This window comes from Lactuca sativa, chromosome 6 (genome assembly GCF_002870075.4).
Source record: "Lactuca sativa cultivar Salinas chromosome 6, Lsat_Salinas_v11, whole genome shotgun sequence".
NCBI lineage: Eukaryota > Viridiplantae > Streptophyta > Magnoliopsida > Asterales > Asteraceae > Lactuca > Lactuca sativa.
This window is the reverse complement of record NC_056628.2, coordinates 32,430,921-32,455,646: the sequence shown is the minus strand read 5'-3', so window position 1 is coordinate 32,455,646 and position 24,726 is coordinate 32,430,921.

The window sequence follows — 24,726 nt, the reverse complement described above, 5'->3', positions numbered from 1 at the left end:
TTATGCCCCTTTATTCAATTAATCTCTTTAAGTCACCAAATTAATTCTTAATTAATATATGACTTATATTAATCAAATAAAATTATTATTCCTTTAATATATTATTCTTATATTACATTAATAATAATATCTCTTCTCTCTATATAAATCACCTTGTCAAGTTGCTATGGTGAAGGCAACCCAAAAGGACCATGCACAACCGGGTCAAGTACTTACCAAATATAGTTACAGCCTTAGACATTAATCCAACAGTCTCCCACTTGGATAAGTCTAGTAACTATATATGCAAACACAATCCGATTAGCAATCGTAGCTCTTAAAGACGCTATCAAAATCTGATCTTATCAGTATCCTGTCCTTTAGATAAGGGATCGTACAGTCCTCTGTTTGGATATTATGCAGACAATCTTATGGAACTTATTGTCCAGCAATTGGTTTCTCGATCTCAGATTCATTTGACATAGAACATAATTGAACACATCAATTTAGTCCTGACCGGGCCCGGCACATAAGTCAAATCAAATCATCGAGGGGCCCTGATATCGCTATTACCCTCTTAGGATAAAAGTAACAGATAAACTTCGACTTACATGCATTTACTATTTACTAATCAACTATACACAACAATGCGTTTTATGACATCAATTTACTGATGCGGTTTCGCATTATTAATGCACAACCAATTAATAAACAATATACCATATATCTTGGTTTTAAGACCATATGATATTATCGTCTTGCGATCACTTGTGTCTTATTCCAAAAGTGATTTCAGCAAGCACGAGTTTATTCCAATGCTCAAAACTTGTTTATAAGCACTCATGAACGTTGCAGCAAACCTTTGCTATGTCTAATACCTTTTAGACAATCTACATACCAATTCATGACAATCTTCATTCACACCTACTTCCAACATATGAACGATTGTGGACCATTCGAATAATTCGATTATCTTTAATAACTCAATTATTCAGGAAGTCAAAACATGCAAAATGAAACAATAGTTAAACAATTAACATAAGACAGTAGCTTTACTCATAAATAATACTCCTTTATTTAATCATCAAATGTCAATTACATTTATCTATTATATGTTTCAAAACCTATCTAATCTAAACTAATATCGTCTTTCAGCCCAATGCTCTTAGCTTGCTGCAAATGCTTAACCCTGCTCAGTCCCTTCGTAAGCGGATATGCTAGGTTATCCTCCGACGATACCGTCTTTGCTACGAGGTGTCCTTCTTCTACTTGATGTCTAATGAAGTGATATTTCATGTCGATATGTCAAGATCTACCATGATCCCTCGGTTCCTTGGTCAAGGCAACCGCTCCTTCATTATCACAGAAAATTTCCATAGGCTCCTTTATGGCAGGTACAACTCCAAGATCACCAATGAAGTTCTTCAACCACATCGCCTCCTTTGACGCTTCGCTCATTGCAATGTATTCTGATTTGCACGTTGAATCAGCTACAGTTTCTTGTTTGGAACTTTTCCAGGTCACTGCCCCTCCATTAAGGGTAAAGACCCACCCCGACTGCGAACGGTAGTTGTCCCTATCGGTTTGGAAGCTGGCGTCACTATACCCTCGCACCTTTAAGTCATCACTCCCTCCGAGGACTAAGAACCATTCCTTGGTCCTCCGAAGCTACTTAAGTATATTATTGACCACAATCCAATGAGCCCTGCTACGGTTCCCTTGATATCTACTGACCATGCTCAAAGCAAAGGCCACATCAGGTCGAGTACAAGTCATAGCGTACATGATTGAGCCAACTGCGGAAGCGTAGGGTACTCGGCTCATCTCAACTATCTCGGCTTCTGTACTCGGACTTTGAGTCTTACTCAATTTGGCATTACTCTGTATCAACAGTTCTCCCTTCTTCGAGTTTTGCATACAAAAACGTTTTAGTACTTTATCCAAGTAAATATTCTGACTAAGTCCTATTAGTCTCTTACTTCGTTCTCTCACTATCCTTATTCCCAAAATATAGGAAGCCTCTCCGAGGTCCTTCATAGCGAAGCATTTCCCGAGCCAGGATTTAACCTCCTACAAAGTCGGGACGTCATTTCCTATGAGCAGTATGTCATCGACATACAAAACAAGGAAGCTAACTATACTCCCACTGGCAATGACATATACACATGATTCATCTTCACTTCGTACAAATCCAAACTCTTTGACTTTCTCATCGAAGCAAAGATTCCATCTGCGAGACGCTTGCTTAAGTCCATAAATGGACTTCTCAAGCTTGCACACTCTATTAGGATGCTTTGGATCGACGAAACCCTCTGGCAGAGTCATGTAAATATCCTCAGCCAACTTCCCATTAAGGAAAGCGGTCTTGACATCCATCTGCCATATCTCATAATCATGAAATGCAATAATGGCTAGCATCACCCTAATAGATTTTATCTTAGCAACTGGTGAGAAGGTCTCATCATAGTCAACTCTGGGAGTTTGAGTAAAGCCCTTCGCCACCAATCGTGCCTTATACGTGTGCACATTCCCATCCATGTCGGTCTTCTTCTTGAAGATCCATTTGCACCCAACCGTCTTACGTCCGGGCACATTGTCAACCAAATTCCAAACTTGGTTGTCATACATGGACTGAATCTCGCTGTCCATCGCCTCTTTCCATTTTACAGAGTTTGGGCCTGCCATGGCTTCCTTATATCTATTAGGTTCATCTATATTTATTAGTGTACCATCACTAATATACGTGTCCCCTTCGGTAGTAATATGAAAACCATAAAACTGGGGTTGAACTCTAACTCTTTCGGAACGTCTAAAAGGTAAGGACTCGTTAATCGGTTCAACCGGAGTTTCCTCCTCGGGTTGAGCACCAGCGTTAGAGGTTCCTTCATCGCTCGACTCTTGAATCTCTTGAAGATCAATTTGCCTCCCACTGTCTCCTTGGCTTATGAGTTCTCGCTCTCGGAAAACCCCTCTCCTCGCAACGAAGACAACATTGTCACTCGGTCTATAGAAGAGATATCCAAAGGATTTCTGTGGGTAGCCGATGAAAATACATCGCTCACTACAAGGTTCGAGCTTTTCATGAGTCTCTCGTCTTACGAAAACCCCACAGCCCCAAACCTTGTTATGTGCCAACGAGGGAGCTTTCCATGTCCACATCTCGTGAGGTGTTTTGGCAACCTTCTTTGTAGGGACTCGGTTAAGGATATGGGTGGCAGTCTCTAAGGCATACCCCAAGAATGAGATAGGTAGTGAAGCACGACTCATCATAGAACGAACCATGTCTAACAGGGTTCGATTACGCCTTTTTGCCAAACCATTCAACTGCGGTGTCCTAGGTGGCGTCAATTGCGAATCTATTCCGCATTCCTTGAGATAGTCGTGGAATTCAAGACTTAGGTACTCTCCTCCTCGATCGGATCGAAGCATCTTGATTTCCTGCCCAATTGATTCTCTTCTTCATGTTTGAATTCTTTGAACTTTTCAAACGTTTCTGACTTATGCTTGATTAAGTAAATATACCCATATCTACTATAATCATCGGTGAAAGTCACGTAGAAGCGGTTCCCATCCTTTGTGGTGGATCTAAAGGGCCCACACACGTCGGTGTGTATGAGATCCAATAAACCATCACCCCTCTCACAAGTGCCAGTGAAGGGTGACTTGGTCATCTTTCCAAGTAAACAAGATTCGCACGTGTCATCTTCCCTAAGGTCGAATGACTCCAACACTCCATCCTTTTTGGAGTTTGGCTATGTGCTTCTTGTTGACATGTCCAAGACGACAATGCCACAAGGATGCTCTATCCATACTATTGGAAGAATCAATACATAACACATCATTTCCTAGGTTATCTACAACCATAACTGTTTTATAAATTCCATTACAAAGCATTGCTTCAAAATATAAAATACCATTCAGATAAGCATAAATCGAACCATTCTCATTATTAAACGAATATCTAAATCCTTGTTTCAAACAAACCATGAAAAGAAATGATGTTTCTTGCCATATCTGGCGAGTAGCAACAATTATTTAAATCTAAATTCAATCCATTACTAAGCACTAAAGAATACACTCCAATCTTGGTAACAGGCGACGATCTTCTGTTCCCCATGATTAGATTTATTCTTCCAAGCTCCACATCCCTATTTCTTCCTAGTCCTTGCAAATCAGAATAAATGTGGTAACCACACCCTGTATCAAGAACCCAAGAAATAGCATGGGATGAATCATCAGATTTAATTGTGTATATACCTGCAAAAGATGGCTTGATCTTTCCATGATGGCTTGCAGATATTCCGGGCAACTTCTCTTCCAATGCCCTATTTTGTGGCAATGATGGCACTCTGCCTCATTTGGGTTAGGGTTGGCCTTAGCAGGATCAACCTTGGTCCCACTAGAAGAGGAACCATCTTGGGACTTTCACTTGCAGTGGTTCTTCGAAGAAGCCTTCCTCTTCTTGCCCCTTCCCTGCCCAATAGCCAAAACAAGAGCAGCGGATAGATTGGGAGTTGGTGCAACAGACTTGTCCTTTATGTTGCTCTCAGCAGTCCTTAGGATCCCTTGGAGTTTGCTTAGGGTGACCTCTTCCTTGTTCATGTGGTAGGTCATCCTAAATTGATTGTAGCATGAGGGAAAGGAGTGAAGAACAATGTCGATAGCCAAATCTTCCCCAAAGTTGACATTCAACTTGCGAAGACGATCGGCATGCCTTTGCATCTTTTGCAAGTGCACGGTTAGAGACTTTCCACTTCCCAATTTAGCAGTGATCATATTTGTTATGATCTCATAGCGCTCTTGCCTCGCGCTTTGGTGATATCACTCCATCAAGTCTAGATGCATCTCGTAAGGATACATGTCCTCATAGGAATTTTGGAATTCTTGGTTCATTGTGGTTATCATGATGCAATGGAATTTCGTTGCATCACGCTCATGTGTCTCAAACACAGCCATTTCCTTGTAACGTGCGATCGTGCAAATGTATCTTATCCATTCGCTAAAGTTTGATCCATCGATAGTCACTTTGTGACAAAGGCTCATTAGCGTGAATGAGCTAGCAACAGCGTTGTTTGCGTTAGATATCTACAAATAGAAAGGAATAAAGTTGATTAGAGTTAAGTCCCTAATTAACACCCAAAATGGAAATTTAGGGCTAGGACCCAACAATATTATTTACACACTAGAAAAGGGATACCGTAATCCAACATGCAAATAATTTGGAGGTAAGTGAATGACGATTCACTAATTTTACACCACGAAAAACATAAGCTTTAAGTTTTAAATGTATTGAGAATTCCTAGATTTCTTTGAGATTCATTGAACTTTTCAATGGCATGTTTAAATCTCGATATGCCCCTCTAGTTTGTGACTGGGATACCGAGGATCACAAAGTGGGTGTGAATAACCAAGCAAATCTACATGGTGCCTTCATTGTTACAATCACCTATTCGATGTGTCGGTAAACCACACACGCTCCACCGAACTATGACAAACAATGAATCACCCTTTGCCACCTTTGCATAGAGTCAATTAGTGTGCCGGTTAACCACACACGCTCCACTAACATCTAAACAAGGGTGCAAAGTGTAATTTCATGGGATTGCATCAATTCACTTTCCTAAAGTAACTAAGATTGGGAATTTTATAAAATAGTTTAGTTACTTTAAATAGATTCATTATACTTATTAATGAGAAGAGGTTTGCCTTATCCTACCCGTTCGGCTAACGACCCTCCACCAGTCAAGCAAGCGGTGGGTGTGAGTGTACACCCATTAAGCGCCATCTTATAGGGAGCAACCTTATACCCACCTTATAGACTGGCTTCGTGAATGAGGCCAACTAACGGTAAGACTAGCATCTTTAATTATACATATAAATATATTAAACTTGTAATATTATATTAGTATAGGTTGAATTTTAAACTTGTAAAATTCTAGGGTGAACACTTGATTCTAATCATATGAATTAGGATCTAGAACAATACCTTGGATTACTTGCTTGATACCTCTTCTTCTTGGAGCTTAGAGTCACAATTGCCACTCCTCTAATGGCTTACAAACACCAACTGGCAAGAAGATGATTTGAGAGAAGGAGAGAGGTGAGAAATCAGCTCCAGGGTTTCCACAAAGATTCAGTGGCCAATTTCTCCAACCCTAAGGGTCTATTTATACTATGAGCTCCTAGGGTTTCACCTTAAACCCTAATTGGATATCTTAGTCTCAAAGCAATCCAAAGATTCTTCTAGATAAGGCCTTGGACGATTTTTAAGATATCCATATCCTTAAAATCGTCCCTTCCCATATCCATAAGGATTCATAGCCCTAAACACAACTATCACACATTTGACAGTTTATGCCCCTTTATTCAATTAATCTCTTTAAGTCACCAAATTAATTCTTAATTAATATATGACTTATATTAATCAAATAAAATTATTATTCCTTTAATATATTATTCTTATATTACATTAATAATAATATCTCTTCTCTCTATATAAATCACCTTGTCAAGTTGCTATGGTGAAGGCAACCCAAAAGGACCATCACTACAAGAAAATAGACCTTTAATGACGCGCTTTTTACGACACGTGCTGATTAATGATACGCAAAAGGACGTGCCCTTAAAATAGTGTCATCTCTTCAAAAAAATTTAGGATTTACGTCACGCATTACTGCTTGCCCTTAATTTAGTGTCTCAATAAAAAAAATTAAAAACACGGAGGGCGCTTTATCTTAAACGCGCGTCGTCTTTACCTGTCGCTTTATAATTTTAATGAAACACGCTTTTAGTAGACGAGGGGGAAACGAAATCCCCAAAATTTTGAAAACCCGCCTTGTTTTGAAATCTTCTATCTATCTTTCATCCGTGCAATCCACTCTCCTCTCTCTGATACTCTCTCCTCTAGATCTCCCTTCATTCTCTACCTCCCGTCTCTCTATAAACCCTAAGCCATCACCACCTCCCTTCTCTCTAGCACGTGCTAGACCAGGGTTTTAGTAGATACTGGGGAAAATACATCCTCCCTAATTCTAGGGCTTTTTGTTCAGGACCTCACAAAAGCAAATCAAACCAGAGCATGGGTGGACGATTCACCTTCGTTTGCCGGCTTCCCCACCATCATCGATATACTAGGGTTGGTCGTCCTTGGAGTCACAATCACCCACCTATTGAATCCCAAAAATTAACCCCCCCTTCCAATTAGTAAGAAAAGCCCTAGGTCTTCGTCTTCATGCCTGCCGCTTAAGAGAACGGTACCGTTGATATCTCTATTGAAGTTGTGGTTGTCGATGATGACGTCAAGTTCAGATTCCAAAGTGATGTACACCGAGAATCTCTCCGGAAGTTGTCGATGATATCTCTACTGAAGTTGTGGTTGTTGCAATGGCTATCATCATTTCCCTTGTTCTCTCTTTCCATCGTCCCCTATTCTCTTCTTCATCTTCCACACCTAAACATCTTCTTAAATCTCGCATCTGCCCCCTTTGTGTTTATTCGATTGTTGATTTGGGGAAAAAACATCGTAGGTAAATGTGTCTTATTACCTATATGGCTATATCTGCTTTGCACTAACATCACTTGTTTTTATGATTTACAAACATATTTCTGAGTTTTGACCATTTTGTCCTTCTCAGACACAAGAATTTCTAGCTCTACTCCCCATTGTTAGAGACCACTTAAATGATGGTTATAGCCCCGAGGCACGTGAAGTATTTCACAGAGAATTTGATTTCTTTGAAAAAGTCACCACTATATCAGGTGCTCTGTATCCACTCCCCAAAGAAGAAAGGAGAGCTGGCATCAAGAGGTATATCTCAGTTGTTTGATTTATATATTGATTAAATGTTATGTTTTCCTGTTTTTAGCATATAGTAGTTTACTGGTTATTAATTTTATAAACGATATGGGTACAGAGGATTGGAAAAAATTCAGTTACCTGGAGATGATTGTTATCTACCAACAGCTCCTAGTAAGCTTGTGAGGGGCATTCAGGTCAATAATGGAATCCCTTTACAGTCGGCAGCAAAAGTCCCAATTATGATCACTTTTGATGTGTTTGATCGAGATGGGGACCCAAAAGATATAAAACTCCAAGCTTGTATTTTTAAGGTAAGCAATTACTACTCATCACCTATAAACATTGGTTTAATTATTAAATGTTTATCTTTATGAAAGTAACAAAATGCATTAAGCAATATACAGAACTTCCACGAAGAACATCTGATGAATTAGAATCTGCATTGAGAGTTATTGATGAAGCTCTGCAGATTAGCAATTTCTCAGAGCAATTACTTCAAATGAAAGCAGATATCTTAATCATGGTTTGTGTTACAAAGTAGTTTATAATTTTCTCTACTTAATTCTTGATAACTTATATGATTCAATTCAACACTCTTGTCTATTTTTCAGTTACGAAGATATGAACAGGTTATTCAGATGTGTGAGCAGAATCCTAATTCTGCTGAGGTGGACACACACACAAGCCCTAATTCATGGAGGTCAACCCTGATTGTTAAATCCTATTTCAATCTAGGAAGACTAGAGGAAGCTCTTGAATTCATTAAAAAGCAAGAAACTTCTGGACAAATCACAGAAAGGTAACCTTATTCTGTTTCGAAATTTTCAATTTGACTAAAACTAAAAGTCAACAATATGAAAGTTGACTTCTTTATGGTATTTATTGATTTCCAGATTAGAAAGCATGAGTTTGGACTCGGTGATACCTTTAGCCAACACAATTCGTGAGCTTTTATCTCGCAAGGTACATAAACAATAACTATTGAAGAGAAGCAGTTGGTGCGTATAACACCAACTGCTTCTCTTCAACTTTCGAGATATCTTTATGAAAATGTGTCAAGTTTAACAACAAAAACCATTGAAACTTAGCATCACAATACATATTATTTTAATCGCACATAGCTTGCATGCAATGCACATACAATTTGTGACAGTGAGCTGATACCATTTGGAACTGGACTATATCCCTTCATTTCCATTATAAATCACAGGTGACTTTAGGGGTAAAAATGGTATTTTCTTCTTTAAAACTTCACTCACATCAACTAACAAATGACTTTGATTTTACAGCTGCTCTCCAAATTCAGTTCTTGTATTTGAAGGCAGAATGGCAACTTTACGTGCTATGCAAACAATACCAAAAGGCAGTGAGGTATGTTTTTCTTACAATCCTTCTACATTCTTTTATTTTATTTGTATACTTGAATCAGTTGAATGTATTTAATCTGTGACTTATTTGTGATGAAATCTATGAATCTGTGGTGAAATGACTAAAAATCTGAAATCTGTGGAATATAGTCATATACATCATCATCTTAGCTTATGTTATGAAATATGTGTATGTTGTTGTAGCCTTCCATGGCAGGGGTTAAAAGCTGGCACCAAGAATTAAGCAGAAATATGATAAAATTAGTGAAAAAAAGATGCTTACTCCAATTGAGGTATTGATTATTATTTACAGCAAATATACTTTTAAGTACTTATTCTCTTTAAGTTTTATTTTATTTATTTACTTTTACCTTACAGGTGCTTTGCAAATCTTATCCTACTGAATTCATACAATAATTCCTGGTTTGTGTAGTTTCCTTCCATTTGATTCTTCATTTCCATCAAGTGTTTGTTTTTAGGGCTAGTAAAACAACTTCATAACTCATGATCAATTCGTATGTAGAAAGCGTTTGAGCTAGCTTCTTTCTTTTGGTTCTGGGTAATTTCTTCTACTTAATCCCCTAACATATTTTCATCTCAAAAGTTGGCATTATATATTTATACATCAACTATGCACTTTTGTTATTCTAGTGGAAATTCAATTATAATGATTTTTTCATCAAGAACCACATGCTCGCGTACATACACCTGTTTTTAGGGTTTGAATGAAGTTCCTTTCAATTTTGACATGAATTTCATACAAAATTAAACCTCTAAGTATTCTTATCTCTTGTTTCCATTATCCAGGTTTGTGGGCCAATTCTTATGCAGCTATATCACCCCACCACTCTATGCCCTAGTTACCCAGGTATGATTTTTTCATGAAAATATCCAAAAAGATGTGGGAGACTCTGACATATACAGACACTTATATGACAATGTCGCAATGATATGGGATATAGTAACATGAACAGTGTATTATTGTACACAGATGGGTACGAATTACAAGCTAGGCAACATTAATTCCACAAAGTATAAGAGATACAATCCATGGATGGGGAAAGGATGCAAGGAGAAGAAGAAGGTGGTTAGGCATATATGGAGATGATTCAATGGTTCACATGGATACAAGCACGGTCATATCTGTTGAGGAATTAGAGCTCCGTGAGCCGGTACCAACATGTGTGTATATGTTTCCTTCTCATACCATGAAGCCTTTGATCATTTTGTTACATGTAAGTTTTTAAAGTCCATTGTTTCTCATTCGTCCATTTAAATTGGATTTGTCGCTATCTAAATTCTCATAGTCACTTATTGGTTTTTTGTTATATATGCTTAAATCATAACAGCTATCATGACGACCTTCAACAGTAGCAGAAGATGTATACGTGTTCTTGTGCTACTATTGTGGATTCAGGAACATCCTTGCTTACTGGTCCAACTGTATGTATCTCACATGAAGTTTCTGTTAGAACTATTAATCTCAGGGATTTCAAGTTTTTCATATTTCTTGTATCTAATTATTTTGTCTACTATTGGAATGATTATTTGTATAACATTAACTTTTGTGCAATGCATTGTATTACTTGTATATGGTATTTTATTTTCCATTATGTGACATGAAATGAAAATTTAATATGAAAATAAGTAAATCCATAAATAAATTTTTTTTTAAAAAAAATTTAAAATTACGATACGCAAAAATGTGAGTCATCTTCATTTATGACATGGTCTTTCTTGACAGGGGCTTTTTTGATACGCATTGCGTGTCATTAACACGCGCGTCGTAAGGTTACGACACGCAAATGTGTGTCGTCTTCCTTTATGACAGGGCCTTTCTTGATACGCATTGCGTGACGTAAACGCGCGTCGTAATTGTGCGTCGTAAATGAGCGTCGTAAATGCGCGTCGTCTACAGACGACCCGCAAAAGCGCGTCGTCTCTCTTTATGACAGGGCCTTCCTTGACACGCATTTGCACGTCATCTGAGCCGTTTACGACGCGCAATGAGCGTCGTAAAAGGCCTTTTTTCTTGTAGTGCATGCACAACCGGGTCAAGTACTTACCAAATATAGTTACAGCTTTAGACACTAATCCAACATTCTCATGGTATCATTTATGTTGATTTTGTTTGATATCAACAAAACCTAGCTAATCACTTGATGAAGGGTTTAGCTAGATACTTGGTAAAAAAGTTGGTTATAAGGATGAGATTAAGGCCCACTTGATATCTCTATGGGTGAGATACTCAATTCCCTTGTAATACAATGTTAGAAGTTGAATTAATGTGGAAAGCTTGCTTGTGGAGATTGAATCACATTTAGTTTACTACATCCCAAGTTATCTGCTTATAACATGTACTGTTAAAGTAAGTTGATTAAGTTCTTAATAGTTCTTTTGAAAAAGTGCACTAACTGCTTCAGAAAGCTTGATCTCAGCTTTTATGCACTCATGAATGGATAGGACACACGGATGTAATAGTGTCAAGTATGAAAAATTAGATATTTTGTGTAACTTATATGTATAGTATCTTTAGTTACTTAGATGAGTTGGTGGGTTCCGTTCTTAGTACACTTTGATTCTCGAGTATTTGAAATGTATATTATACTAATGTGAAAAGCCAATCTTCAAGATATTTTCATTTATTCATTAGGTTAGCATGACCAATAATAAAAGAGGGAGGTTGCTTCCTTAGAGTATAGTAAGAGAAGGGTATGTTTAGAGGTTGAGAGAGAGTAAGAGTAAGGTCTGTTAAGAGTCTAAGAGCAACGTAATAGACAGTGTAAGATAAGATCATGTTAAGAGGCTAAGAGTAGAGTAAGAGAAGAGCTTATTATGAGGCTAAGAGAAGAGTAAGTGACAAAGTAAGAGAGGAGCATGTTAAGAGACAATGATTAGAGTAAGAGAAGCGTATCAGAAGAGCATGTTAAGAGGCGAACATAAGTGTAAAAGGAAAAGATTAGAGAAGAAAGATAGTGTATGAGAAGGAGAAGGAAAGAAAGATAAGAAAAGACAGTAGAATAACTCACCATACACATTGTGTCTGATGTTGAATAGATTTTATGTTTTGCAAGTTTAGGTTGTAGCAGTCGTTGTACAAGAAGAAAAAATAGAAGCACAAGGAAGGAATATATAGTAGGTTTTTAGTTATTTAATGTCCTTGTTGTTCATTGTATATTTGTAAAGATTTTATTGTACACATGTGATTTTTCATGGGAAGTAAAAAGTTTTAATGTGTTTAGGATTCCGTATTATATGTAAAACTATGATATTTCCCATATATTAGATGTATAGAAGATATGTGTTGTTACATGTAATAACCTTGGAGGTTGATACCATTCAATCACCTCTTTAATTATCTCTGGTAACACTACCTACTTCCATACCTTTATGAAGTGTATCACTCCGTAATTTCATATATACAATTTCCTACTATTCATCCTCCAAGTTTCCGTCACCCTGTTTTTCCGTTAAAAGAAATCAGTAATAATGAAAACTTAAATAAACTACAAAACCGTCTATTAGCTCAACATTCCATTTACCTAAGAGGACTTTGTTTCAACTATAATCACTTTATTTTACTATACTATATCACTTGATCCGAAATGCCACACTCCAAGTAGAAATGCTCGTAAAATGATTCTTCAAAATGGATTATCCTACAAAAAGAAAAACCCTTCCAAACAATTCCTTACCAAGAAGCAATCCAATTCCTGGCAAACACACACATTACTTGGTTCCATGACCCCATTGTATTAAATCCATATACTCTTGGAAGATTTATATGCCTGTTAGATAACCTACCTATTCTTTTCTTATTGGACATACATCTGCCCTCTATATATTCATTACTAGAGGAAACTCTTTCTCTCTCTCTCTCTCTCTCTCTCTCTCTCCCTCTCTCTTTTCTTTCCATGTCATCATTTAATCTATCGATTCCTTTTACTACACTATAAAAAATTTTCAATAAATTTATCATATTTAATCTTATCCATACTAGTCCACTCTATACTTGAAGTATGGTTAATTTTTCTAAGTATTTAAAAGATAACTACTGTCTCATAGTAAAGTTTTTTCTTGAACCCAGTCACCATATGACTATTCCAAAATTGCTAAATATCACACATGTTATCTTCATAGCACTATTACTATGACTACACTATTACAGGTTCTCCATGTAACAACCTATATAATTCATAAAATATTTCACATCAGATTATGGAAAATATCAAAGCAATTCACGTTGTTTACCAAACCAGAGTTTTAAATATTTCTAGAAACAAATACGGGTGTACCAATCCATATCCTAACCACAATTAAAGCAAATATATTTAATACATGAAACAAAAGTCCAGTCCAAATTCTTGATGCCTTTAGGTCCACACTCTCTATGGCTTGCTACCTGAACCTTTAACACATAGAAACAATATATATTAGTAAACATGTATGGTGAGTTATAAGTGACGATGCATGTTTAATTTTATCAGTAGATAATTAACTGGTCTCTTTTACCTCTACAGTTTCCGTGCAAAACTCTACACATTCGACTTTCTTGGGATCCCTAATTCTTAATAAATACATACATGTGCATATAATATCATATCAAATATAACATTTACATAACACGTTCTATCCAAAATGCCACTATCTAACAATGATGTAATCTACATTCACATATTAATCATCATATACTTTAGCGTCAATCTATCTCACAACATCATACTATAAAGGATAGTATGACTCGCCTACTTTGTAAAACCCTGTTCTGAATTGTTTCCTAATTTGGGGCCGTGACCCGAAGATCAATTATGTTTTGGAGGACCCTTTGGGTGTGGGAAATGCAGATTGGATGACTTGGGAGTTCAATTCTGTTTTGGAGCCCAAGGGTATATCTGTAAAGTAATAGTTCGGGCCTTTTATGAATTTTGTGTTTAATTTTGGAAAACTTTAAAACAAGATAAAGTTGATAGAAGTGTAGAGCTTCTCGTTACCTTTCTGGGGATATAAGGATCCTCAAAAACGGACTTAGAATGAAGAAGTTATGGCCTTCAGATTTTTGGTGGTAATAGGGTTAAGCCTAGTACGCAGGCCGTACACAGGAGTATGTTGGGTGTACTAGGCAGAGGGATCGCGAATGCCTTATTAAGTATGTTGGGCATACCAGGAGTATGCAGAGCGTAATCAAGTCAGGTGCAAACCCTAATTTAGGGTCTTAGACCCTATTTAATGGCCTTAACTCAACTGCAAACCCTTATACCTTCAACCTCCATCCCATTAAACCCTAGAAGAGAAACCCTAGACCCCATTGGTGTCATTATTCATCTTTTGGTGTGATTTCATGCATTTTGGTGCTCATTGAAGGAGAAGGAACTTCTTGGAGAAGTGTGGGATTTCTTGAAGCTTGTGGATCCGGATTTGTGCATCTTGATCTACCTTCTGGAGGTATAAAGCTTCATTTTATGGTTCTTTGTTATAGATCTAGTTTTGGGTGGTATTTTTTCCATGTTTTGGTCCAGAGGTTGTTATTCTTGTGAGTAGAAGCTACTCCAAGTCCTTTGAGCCTCATATTTGGTCATTTTTAACTTGTTAAGTCATTAAAATGTCATCTTGAGGGTTTTTGTTGATGCATGCATGAATTAGTGTTCTTAGTATGGATAAAAACAAGGATTGGGTCCCATTAAGTCATGAAAAGGAGTAATGTTGCCAACTTTACGTGTTAAGACACCCGTTAAGGGTTAGATATGTGTTTGGATGATTTTATCTTAACCATTAAGAGCTTATTATGGATTGTGGGCCTCTGATGAGTACGTTGGGTGTACGTAGGAGTACGCTTAGTGTAATGTAGGTTTTATGCATCGACAACTTGTACCTTATGCTTTAAGGGTGAGTACGCGGGGCGTACACTACTGGTACGCGGGGCTTACTCATAGGGAGTTCAATTTGGGCCTTTTTGGCCTTGGGCCTTTTGGGGGTTGGGCCGTGAAAGGTTAGACTAGTTATGGGAAGGGTAAAATGATCTTTTACCCTTTAGGAAGTTGCATTATAGATTGGGCCTTGGATTTTGGATTATTGGGTTAATTATTAATTAAGGTTGTATTTATTGTTAGTTGGTGAGAGATTATCTGGTTCAGCGACCTGAGCAATTATTGGTTATCAGCGGATTGATGTGATTTTCCTCACTAGATCCATTGGTCGAAGGCACCAATGTCGGCCCACTACTTGTTTTGTAGAAAAGTAGATGTGTCATGATATTCATATGGAAGACCAGGATTCGGCCCCTGACATTTATATGAAAGACCAAGATTTGGCCCCTGGCATCTCTATCCAAGACCAAGATTTTGCCCTCCAAAATTGAATGGAAAGACCATGGTTTGGCCCATGGCAGGAAATTGTTATATGACTGTGATTTGGCCTATATCATCTGTTTCACCTGTGTGTGTGGTATGTGGTATTTTGGGGAAGTCACTAAGCTTTGTGCTTACATTATTATGGTTATGGCTTTAGGTACTTCCGATTCAAAAGGGAAGGACCCAACTTGATCACAATAGATTCACCCATGTTTTCGCAATATGATGATTTTGGGATTGTACTCTAATAACTATTTTTATTATGAAATGCTTTGAACATTTGATTAAAAGATAATTAGTCTTTTGATTGAATTAAAAATGAAATTTTTACCTCATAATTTTTGGGGCATTACAAGTTGGTATCAGAGCCTTGGTTTAAGGGATTCTTGCACACTCTCGGGTGTGACTGAACTCAAACTCAGGAATTGGTAATCTTTTAGAAGAAAATGAATTTCTAAAAGGATTTTTTAAAGAAAAAGGGGGTGAGATGGGTGTAATTAGCCGAGCTCAAGCAAGTGATTCCAAGATTACCCATACATGTTAAAATGTAATATGATATGAATGTTTGCATGCTAGGAAGTCTAGGGATACTTTCAGGAATTGCATGAAAGATTGGTCTGATATGTGTTGCCTTGTAGCCGAGGAAGAACTGGATGTTAGATTGGGAATATTTAATGGTATCTGTAATTGCTAAGTGTATGGTTTAAAAATTGTATATGATTAGGATCATAAGCCCTAGAATGAATGATTTGGCCTTATTCCATATTCCTTGTTTGGTTGTGGTCCTAGGGAAGAGTCTTTTATTTGACGGTCTATTTGATCATGTATTGTGTATAATTTGCATACATAAGGCAACCGTTAGTGAGTGTGGATGTTCCTAGCATGAGTTGTTGTATGTGAACTTGGATTTTTTCTGGTTATTCTATTTCTTGGAGTGTTACTACACGAATGCTACTTGCTTTGTGCTTTATGGAACCCTTAGTGATACGAGTTGAATATTAAGTGAATACGTCAAATCACTTGATGTAAAGGTTAAATAACCTCAAAGTGATGGATTTGACCCTATTATGCAGCTCTCATTTGAGTATAACCACCGTAGGGTTAATTCTATTACTCGAAGGATTATCTAAACACCGTGGCATGTGATTATATTCATGAAGTAGTTAATTGGTATTTGTGGAGTTCTTCAGCAGCTGACGGAAGGGTGAGGTCGGGAACCTAGGAGATCCTAGCAATTGCTTTAGTGAGTTTGGTTGCGCTGTTTAGCGAGTACTTGGAGTATCGGCTTGGAAATCTGACATGGAGGATTCGATATGATTCTTGAGGAAAATATGGATATGTGTGGAAGGTACTGAAAGCACAGGATCCATACTTAACTCGAGGAGAGTCGTAGAGAATCTAGGAACCCGTGCGATGTGGATTTTTGGGTATATTCTTATCATTTACATATTGATTTTTAGAATGGTGATGAGAACACATAGAGGAGGTTCAGGTTCCAATTCAAGATCAGGTGCAGGTACTAAACCGATCGATAGGCGGATGTTAGAGTTCATCTCATCGGAGATTACCCAAGGTATTCTAGAGCAGACTTCTGTGATTTTTGGTACGTTCAAGGACGGGGTTATGAAGATTTTGGATGAGCATTTGGTTGCATTTTATACTGATATTATGGCTATTTTTGGAGTTCAACTCTTTCCTTCTGTGATTCTCGTGCTTGTCGATCTCCCAAGTTCTTTGGGGAGCCAGACCACATCTCTAGTAGGAGATGGTTAGTGGATATGGTGAACGCTTTCCATACGAGTTTCTGCCCCTAGGGGTCGATGGTTAATTTGCTTCTTGTCTTTTAATAGACAAAGCTCGAGATTGGTGGAAGGAGGTAGAATTCGCTTTGGAAGGCAAAGCATGGGAAAGGATGACTTGGGTTGAGTTTGTGACCTAGTTTAGGGCCAAGTTTGCACCAGCTTTTGTTGTGCAGCAGTTGGTGAGCAAGTTTCAATACTTTTTCCATACGACTGAGACTGTGGCAGAGATCACTGCCAAGTTCGAGAGAGAGCTCTGTTGGTTCTACGGTATGCAGTGGACTAGCAGATGAAGAAGGTAAGGTATCATGACATGCTGAGGAATGATATCAATGAGTTTGTGAGTTTTTCAGGGTGAGAGACCCTAAATGATATGATCATGAGAGCCCGAGAGTGAGAGATTGATTTGGAGCACCTCGGGAAGAGGAAGTCAGAGAAGACTCATATTGCAGTGGGCCAAGTGAAGAGGCCCAATACTCAGGAGTCATGTTTGGGAGGCCATCAGGGTTGGAGCCGTTGTGCCAAGTATGGGAGGACCCATAACGAAGGATGTTGGGAGATAGGGCGAGGATGTTTTAGTTGTGGTCATATGGGTCATTATAGTAAGGATTACCCCCTGGATCGGTTCTGATGTGTTTTCACTACAATCAGATGTCCCACAAGAAGGTCGATTGTCCAATGTTTAGGGGTGGAGTAGTGATTGCACCTGCTCCAGTTACATTGAGGATCACTGATGGTCGTGGCGGTAGGGCGGGATCCTCATCAGCGAGGAGTCGAGCATCGCAGTGTCAGTCGGGGGAATCCAAAGTTTCATCAGATGTTGTCGCGGGTATGTTATCTTATGTATTTTTCATGCCTTATTATGAGTGTTCATATATTATTGCTATAGAATCTTGAGTTGCTATGCGTAAGTATTATCTATGGTTTAGTTCTCCGTTATTACCTGGTTTATATTATCAAGAATCATTATATGCCATTTCTGCATCTTGAGAGTTATGATTGGGGCACATATTGTTGTTTTGGGTCATTGGTGGAAACAATTCAGGGGTATCTCTTGGAACATCGGTAGATGGATTATTATGCTCGGTTTAACAATGAAATCATCACCCAGAAGTGTTGTGCCTTGCAGTAGGGATAACGATTGTTTATAGAAGCACTTTTGGGTCTAATCGCTACCGTTGTTAGGAAAATAGCGGTAGCAAGAGGATGATGATGGAGGTCACATGAGCTTTTTTGGGCATTGGAATTGTCAAGGAAATTTTGAAACCGTATTGGTTGGATATTGTTAGAATGCAAAGATTCTTTGGTGTGGGTATCTGGATCGGTGATTCGTCCGTTCTGGTCAAGGGCTATAGTTCTTCATCAAGTAGTAGTGACTTAAAGATTTGGAGCTGTATCATGGGAATTATGTGTGATTATCAAATTTGCTAAGATTTTAGAAAATATTCATCTGGATTTAGAATGTGTGTGTGGTCGTTAAGATTGGCTAGTATCGGAGCGTTGGTCATTGTAAGCTCAAGTTGCCGACAATTTGAATGGTAAGGATGTGATGATTTTGGGATTGTACTCTGATAACTGTTTTATTATGAAATACTTTGAATGTTTGAATATAAGATAATTCATGTTTTGATTGAATTAAAAATGAATTTTTTACCTCATAATTTTTGGGGCATTACATATTTGAAGATAATAACAACCAACTTCCAAGCTTCTTCAAACCTTCTTGTGGAGACTCCAACTCCGCCTTGCCACAACCTATGTCGTTGAAAGATCTATATGCCCAAGAGTCATTATAGAATGATATTACTAGATAATATGTTATCCTAAAGACAAACAAACAACAACTTGATGCAAATAGATTATTTATAAGAAGTTGATTCTTGATAAATAAATATATAACTAATTTGAAATTATTTGTTTCATGGAAATATTAATTTTCAATGCTAAGAGTCATAATATATCATAACTTATGATTTATTAAGTCATGTACATCTTTCTGGACTAGAAAGACTTTTGTATTTTAGTTAAAAAGATAAGGGTTTTATACTTTTATGAAGACGTGAAGTTTTTTTCTATAAAATCTTGTCATTTTCTTTATAAAAGTGTAAGCATGGCTAGAGAATGGAGACATGGTCTTTAACTTATTTTAATCTAGGGGACATGTGTTAGAAGCATGAACTTAAAATATAATAAAGAAGCATGACATGTCTTAAATTGTTAAGACCTAACGGGTAATGTTTTGGCTTTATGAAGGCTTTCATTCTTCTCATTTTGGCTAGCCAAAAAAAAAAGAAATTTTAGCCTTCCCTTCTCCATATTCTCTCTTGTTTTTTCCCTAAAATTGTTAAGATCAAAGTAACAAGAATTTTGATATTTTACTTGAAAGTATCCTTTAGAACAAAAGCCATTTTTTGTTCTTAAAGGCTTAAGAGATTCTTTTATTACAAGATGAAGACTATCATCTTATAAAGTTAGCTAAATATTAATGGATACTTCTAGAGAGCTTCTTCTTTGGAGCTTAAAGCCATCTTCATCAACTTCCTAATTGTCAAAAGGAACCAAAGTCTTCAAAGGTTGTAATGTTTTCCTTCTATTGTTGTTTTAATCTTTCTAATTCTTGCAAAATGATCTTTTGGTGAGAATAAAACTAATTTTATTTTGTTCAAATATTAATTCTTTTGTTTCCATCTTTATGTTTTTTAAAAAATTTTTGAATAAAAAACCAAAAATCATCACCACATTAAGCTCATTTAAAGATGACTTAAACCACTAAGACCTTAATATATATTTTAGCAAAAAATCTCATATTTTGGGTAAAACTTCAAATTGAAAATCCTTTGTCAATAAACTGGTTAAACTACACTAATCAATATTCTCAACACTTAATTTAACAAGATCTTAACACACATTAACCATTTCTTGATTATCCAAAGCTATGGATTCATTCCTAACAATCATGACATAAATTCCACCATGGAATCTCCATAAAAATCATGTATTAATATGCTAAACATTTGATTAAACATCAATAACATGGTTTCTTAGAGCAATCCTTCATATCTAGCTGATGTTAACAAAACACCAGTAAACACACTTGATCGCCCTTTGATCCTTCCACAAACTCAAAATCATCGAGGCTTCCTGATGGGATAAATGGGGAGTGTTTTGAGCAAAAATGAACGCAAGAACGATGTTTATTGTGATATCGAAATCGCGTCGCGACAGGCTTCCTCCCACATCATGGTGCCTTAAATGAGCCCGCGGTAAAGTCTCTTTCACACCGAGATGGAAATCCTTGATAATAACCTACTTTGCTACCACATCATGGTACACTTATACCATACCATGGTGCAGTGTACATTGCCTACGACTTACAATGCAATAGCGCAAAAATCACCACCTCAGCCACCACATCGTAACAAGTATCTTATCACACCATGTTGGAGCTAGAACCAACTTTTCCATTCCTTTTTCAAAGCATTTCCAACCTATATCTTACACCCATTAATTCTAACTCATTCTCCTAGAATAATAACACGTTTCCATTACTTTAAAACATCTAACAAACATATAATAGGCATTTAATAGAATTCTAAAATTTAAAATTACCAAAAGGTCTAAAATTCCCTCAATCACATAATAATAATAAATTGTCAGATTCCTTTCAATCAAATAACTTTAACGATATCATGAAGAATGAGTTCATATTGATCCTTTAGTGAAAGCACCTTCCCTTTTATAGAGGACCCAACCACATCAGAAATTTCCTCATCCAATTATAATATTACCTACTCAAATCCTTTCTGATTCCTTCAAGCATGCAATATTGTAATAGCATCCCTTACTGACAAGAATTGGTACCAATTAAAATTAAGAGCACTCTACTCTTGTCAGTGCATGGGTTATGGAACCATTACATTTTCCGCTACGTTACTCTAGTTCTTTCAATAATTACACCACCATTTACTAAGCTTCTTTCCAACCTCTTTAGTGATGTATCAAACAAGATCACTTCACCTCTAATCATAATCATCACTTATAGCCATAACATGTTTATTTAATAATCAAATAATTTCCATAGAATGAATATTATACATATTAACTTTACACTACTCATTAGACCTAAAGCTCTCTAATATAAACACATTAGCTCATTTAACAACTATATTTTCGGGTATCTCGGCCTACGATATTTTAATGATGTTGTATTTAATCCAAGTGTATTATTATTCTAATAACATTATAGGTCGCGCCTTTAAACAACACATAATTGCTACAAATTCAGCATTTAATCAAAACTTCCAAATTTACCCTCATTGCCACAATACCATGTTTTAACATACTAGTTTGTCATTTGAATACGTTCAAATAAGTACAATACATTTCCCAACAATACTATTTATAATAAAATAAAGATCTACTCAAAATTTCCTTACAAATGACTAAGATCCCCTTTTTAAGCAAAATATCTTTCACATGTATCATCAATATATCTGAATATTCATATCAATACTACTTTCATCATACCACTATGCACCATTAATTCTTCATATTTATTACATGGGAAAGAAATTTTATAATTACTACAATATTCCTTAACCATGTCTAATAGTTGAGTAACTTACATCCATAAAGTTTAGTCAATTCACATCCCTTTTTTTATTCTCAAGTTTCAATTTAGGAATCTAGTACAGGACACCTAATTCACTTAAACCATGACTCTGATACCATCTTGTAACATCCAACTTTTAATACAAGTTACACTTAAAAAAATCATTTTTAAATCATAAATCAAACCAGTGTACACTTGTATTAATAAATCGATACAAGAAGGTATTAAAAGGTTCTTACATAACTAAACATATCAACACATCCATAACTTAAGCAATCTCTAATGTGCCTCCCAGTCAACCCAATAGACACTCAAATTCAGTGTTAGTTCACAAATCCTCAAATAACTTGGATTACGACTATTCAAGTTATTATTTTTACCAATAAATCTCTATTGTAGACTTATAGCTACTCATGCTACTATTGTACTCCACTAATCTTTCCCCCTTGTATTATTATAAGTATATAAGCCACCAATAAGAACATAACTATATACAAGTATAGTGTTTTGGACACTAGGGCTACTACTAACTTCTAACTCTCCAATAACAATATGAAAATATAGCATTACAGCCACCAAGGCTGCTATTGACCAATATGATTCCAACATGTGGTATTAGGGTCATCAAGTACTTTATAATTTTAAATTTCAAAATGTGGTATTATATTTGACTACCACAATATTCGATACAATACACAAATATAACATTAAGACCACCAAAGATGCCATTGATTTGCAATTCTATCAATGACGATATTACCACCACCAAGGCTACACTAATATTCCAATAATAGCTTACAAGTATAACATTACGGCCACCAAGGCTATCATTGAGTTGAAATTCAGCTAATGATGATTTTACGACCACCAAGGCTACCATTAAAATCTAATAACTCTAACTATTGCCATAGTTATACTCTTCTATGACTTCTCAACTAAACTAATCGCACTTCGTATTTCCTAATAGTATACATGTATAGCATTACAGAAACCCATGATGCCATTGATTTTCAATACACCTACGATGACATTACAAACACTAGGGATATCATCTTCAATGATAGTTATACCAGTTATAAGTGTCCAAAAGCCTATATTGTTGTGTTTTTTATAACCGTTTGATACAACTTAAATGTTCAACTTGTGTAGTACATCGTTCATCAATTAGAATAGTATTTGCACATTTTACATTAATGCCAAGTTCCTCAGAACTTGTTCTAACTAACTAAGAGCTTCTTCAAAAATCCACCATAATGGTCATTCACTCGACCACTAACTAATCTTGGTAACCATTTGTTACCAAACTATCCAAGCTATCAAATGCAATCACCTAACAACTTAACCACGTAATTTATTAGTTTAATCTTACAAATCTAGAAATTTATGATAACTAATGTTTATAACCCTACAGCCTAGGCATAGAATTTCACCATGAAATTCTTCTATGAAACTTACCATCGAGCTCATAATAGCATCTCATTAGAGTTTATGTAACATAGTCAGGGTTTACTAATCCTTTACAATACACCATGTAAACATAATCATGTATAAACAAAATGAAAGGATACCTTTAACTCGATCAATGGTTCGTATCCTCATAGTATCGTCAATGTTCACCACTTTTGGCTCTAGTTTACTCTAAGTTAATTTTGGTTTCCCTCCCACTAAAATATTAGTCAACCGCAACATCTTCAACCTATATATTTTGGACCATACATGAAAACACGTAGTGTTCTTCCCCTTGACACGTCATGCCCAGGTGTCATGCTCATACATCTCCTCGTGTAATGCTCTCCTGACGTGTATCCTATAGTCAGATCATGACGAGACGTCATGTCACCGTCATAGACGCATCGGTTCCATCTTACTCCTTAATTCATGCCATGTGTTCTATTATTTACCATGCATCTGATGGGTATTGAGCACTACATCATTCCTATGGTGTACATGCAAACCCTAAAGCTTTGGATCTAGTTTGTCTATTGAATATGCAATAATCATCCAAAGCCATAAACCCTAGATCTAGCATATGTATATTGAAATTATCATGTAAGAATAGATCTAGATGAATACCTCTTATAGAATGGCTTGAGTCTCGTATCCTTGGAGCTTAGAGTCATAAATGTCACTCCTCTAATGGTTTACAAACACCATAAGCAACATGATGATATTGAAAGAGGAGAAGAGCAGCAAAACCGTACAAAAATCTCTACCAGAAGACTTAGCCCAGTTTTTGGGATCCCTAGGGGTCTATTTATACTTGTGTAGGCTGCTAGGGTTTCAGGAGAAACCCTAATTTTGTATATAGGTCTTAAGCAACCCATGGATCCTTTCTAGAAGGCCCTTGGACGAAAATCATATGGGCTTCCCATAGATTTCGTCCAACCTACTTCCCTTTAGGAATCTATAGCCCACAATGTAATTATCTTATAATTACAATATTAGTCCCCAAGTCTAATTAATCTCTTTTATCCACAAAATTAATTTCTTCATTAATTCTCTTCCAATATCTGTATGATTTCTATATTAATATATTATTCATATAATATATTAATAAACCATAATTAACGTCTTTCTTCATAAATCATCCTATCTAGTTGCTTTGATGAAGGCAACCCAAAAGGACCATGCACAACCGGGTCAAATACTTACCAAATATAGTTAAGGGCTTAGACACTAATACAACAGTCTCCCACTTGGATAAGTCTAGTAACTATAAATGCAAGTATTATCCAATTAGCAATCGTAGCTCTTAAAGACGTTGTCGAACTCTGATTTTATCAGTAACCTGTCCTTTAGATAAGGGATCATATATTCCTCCATT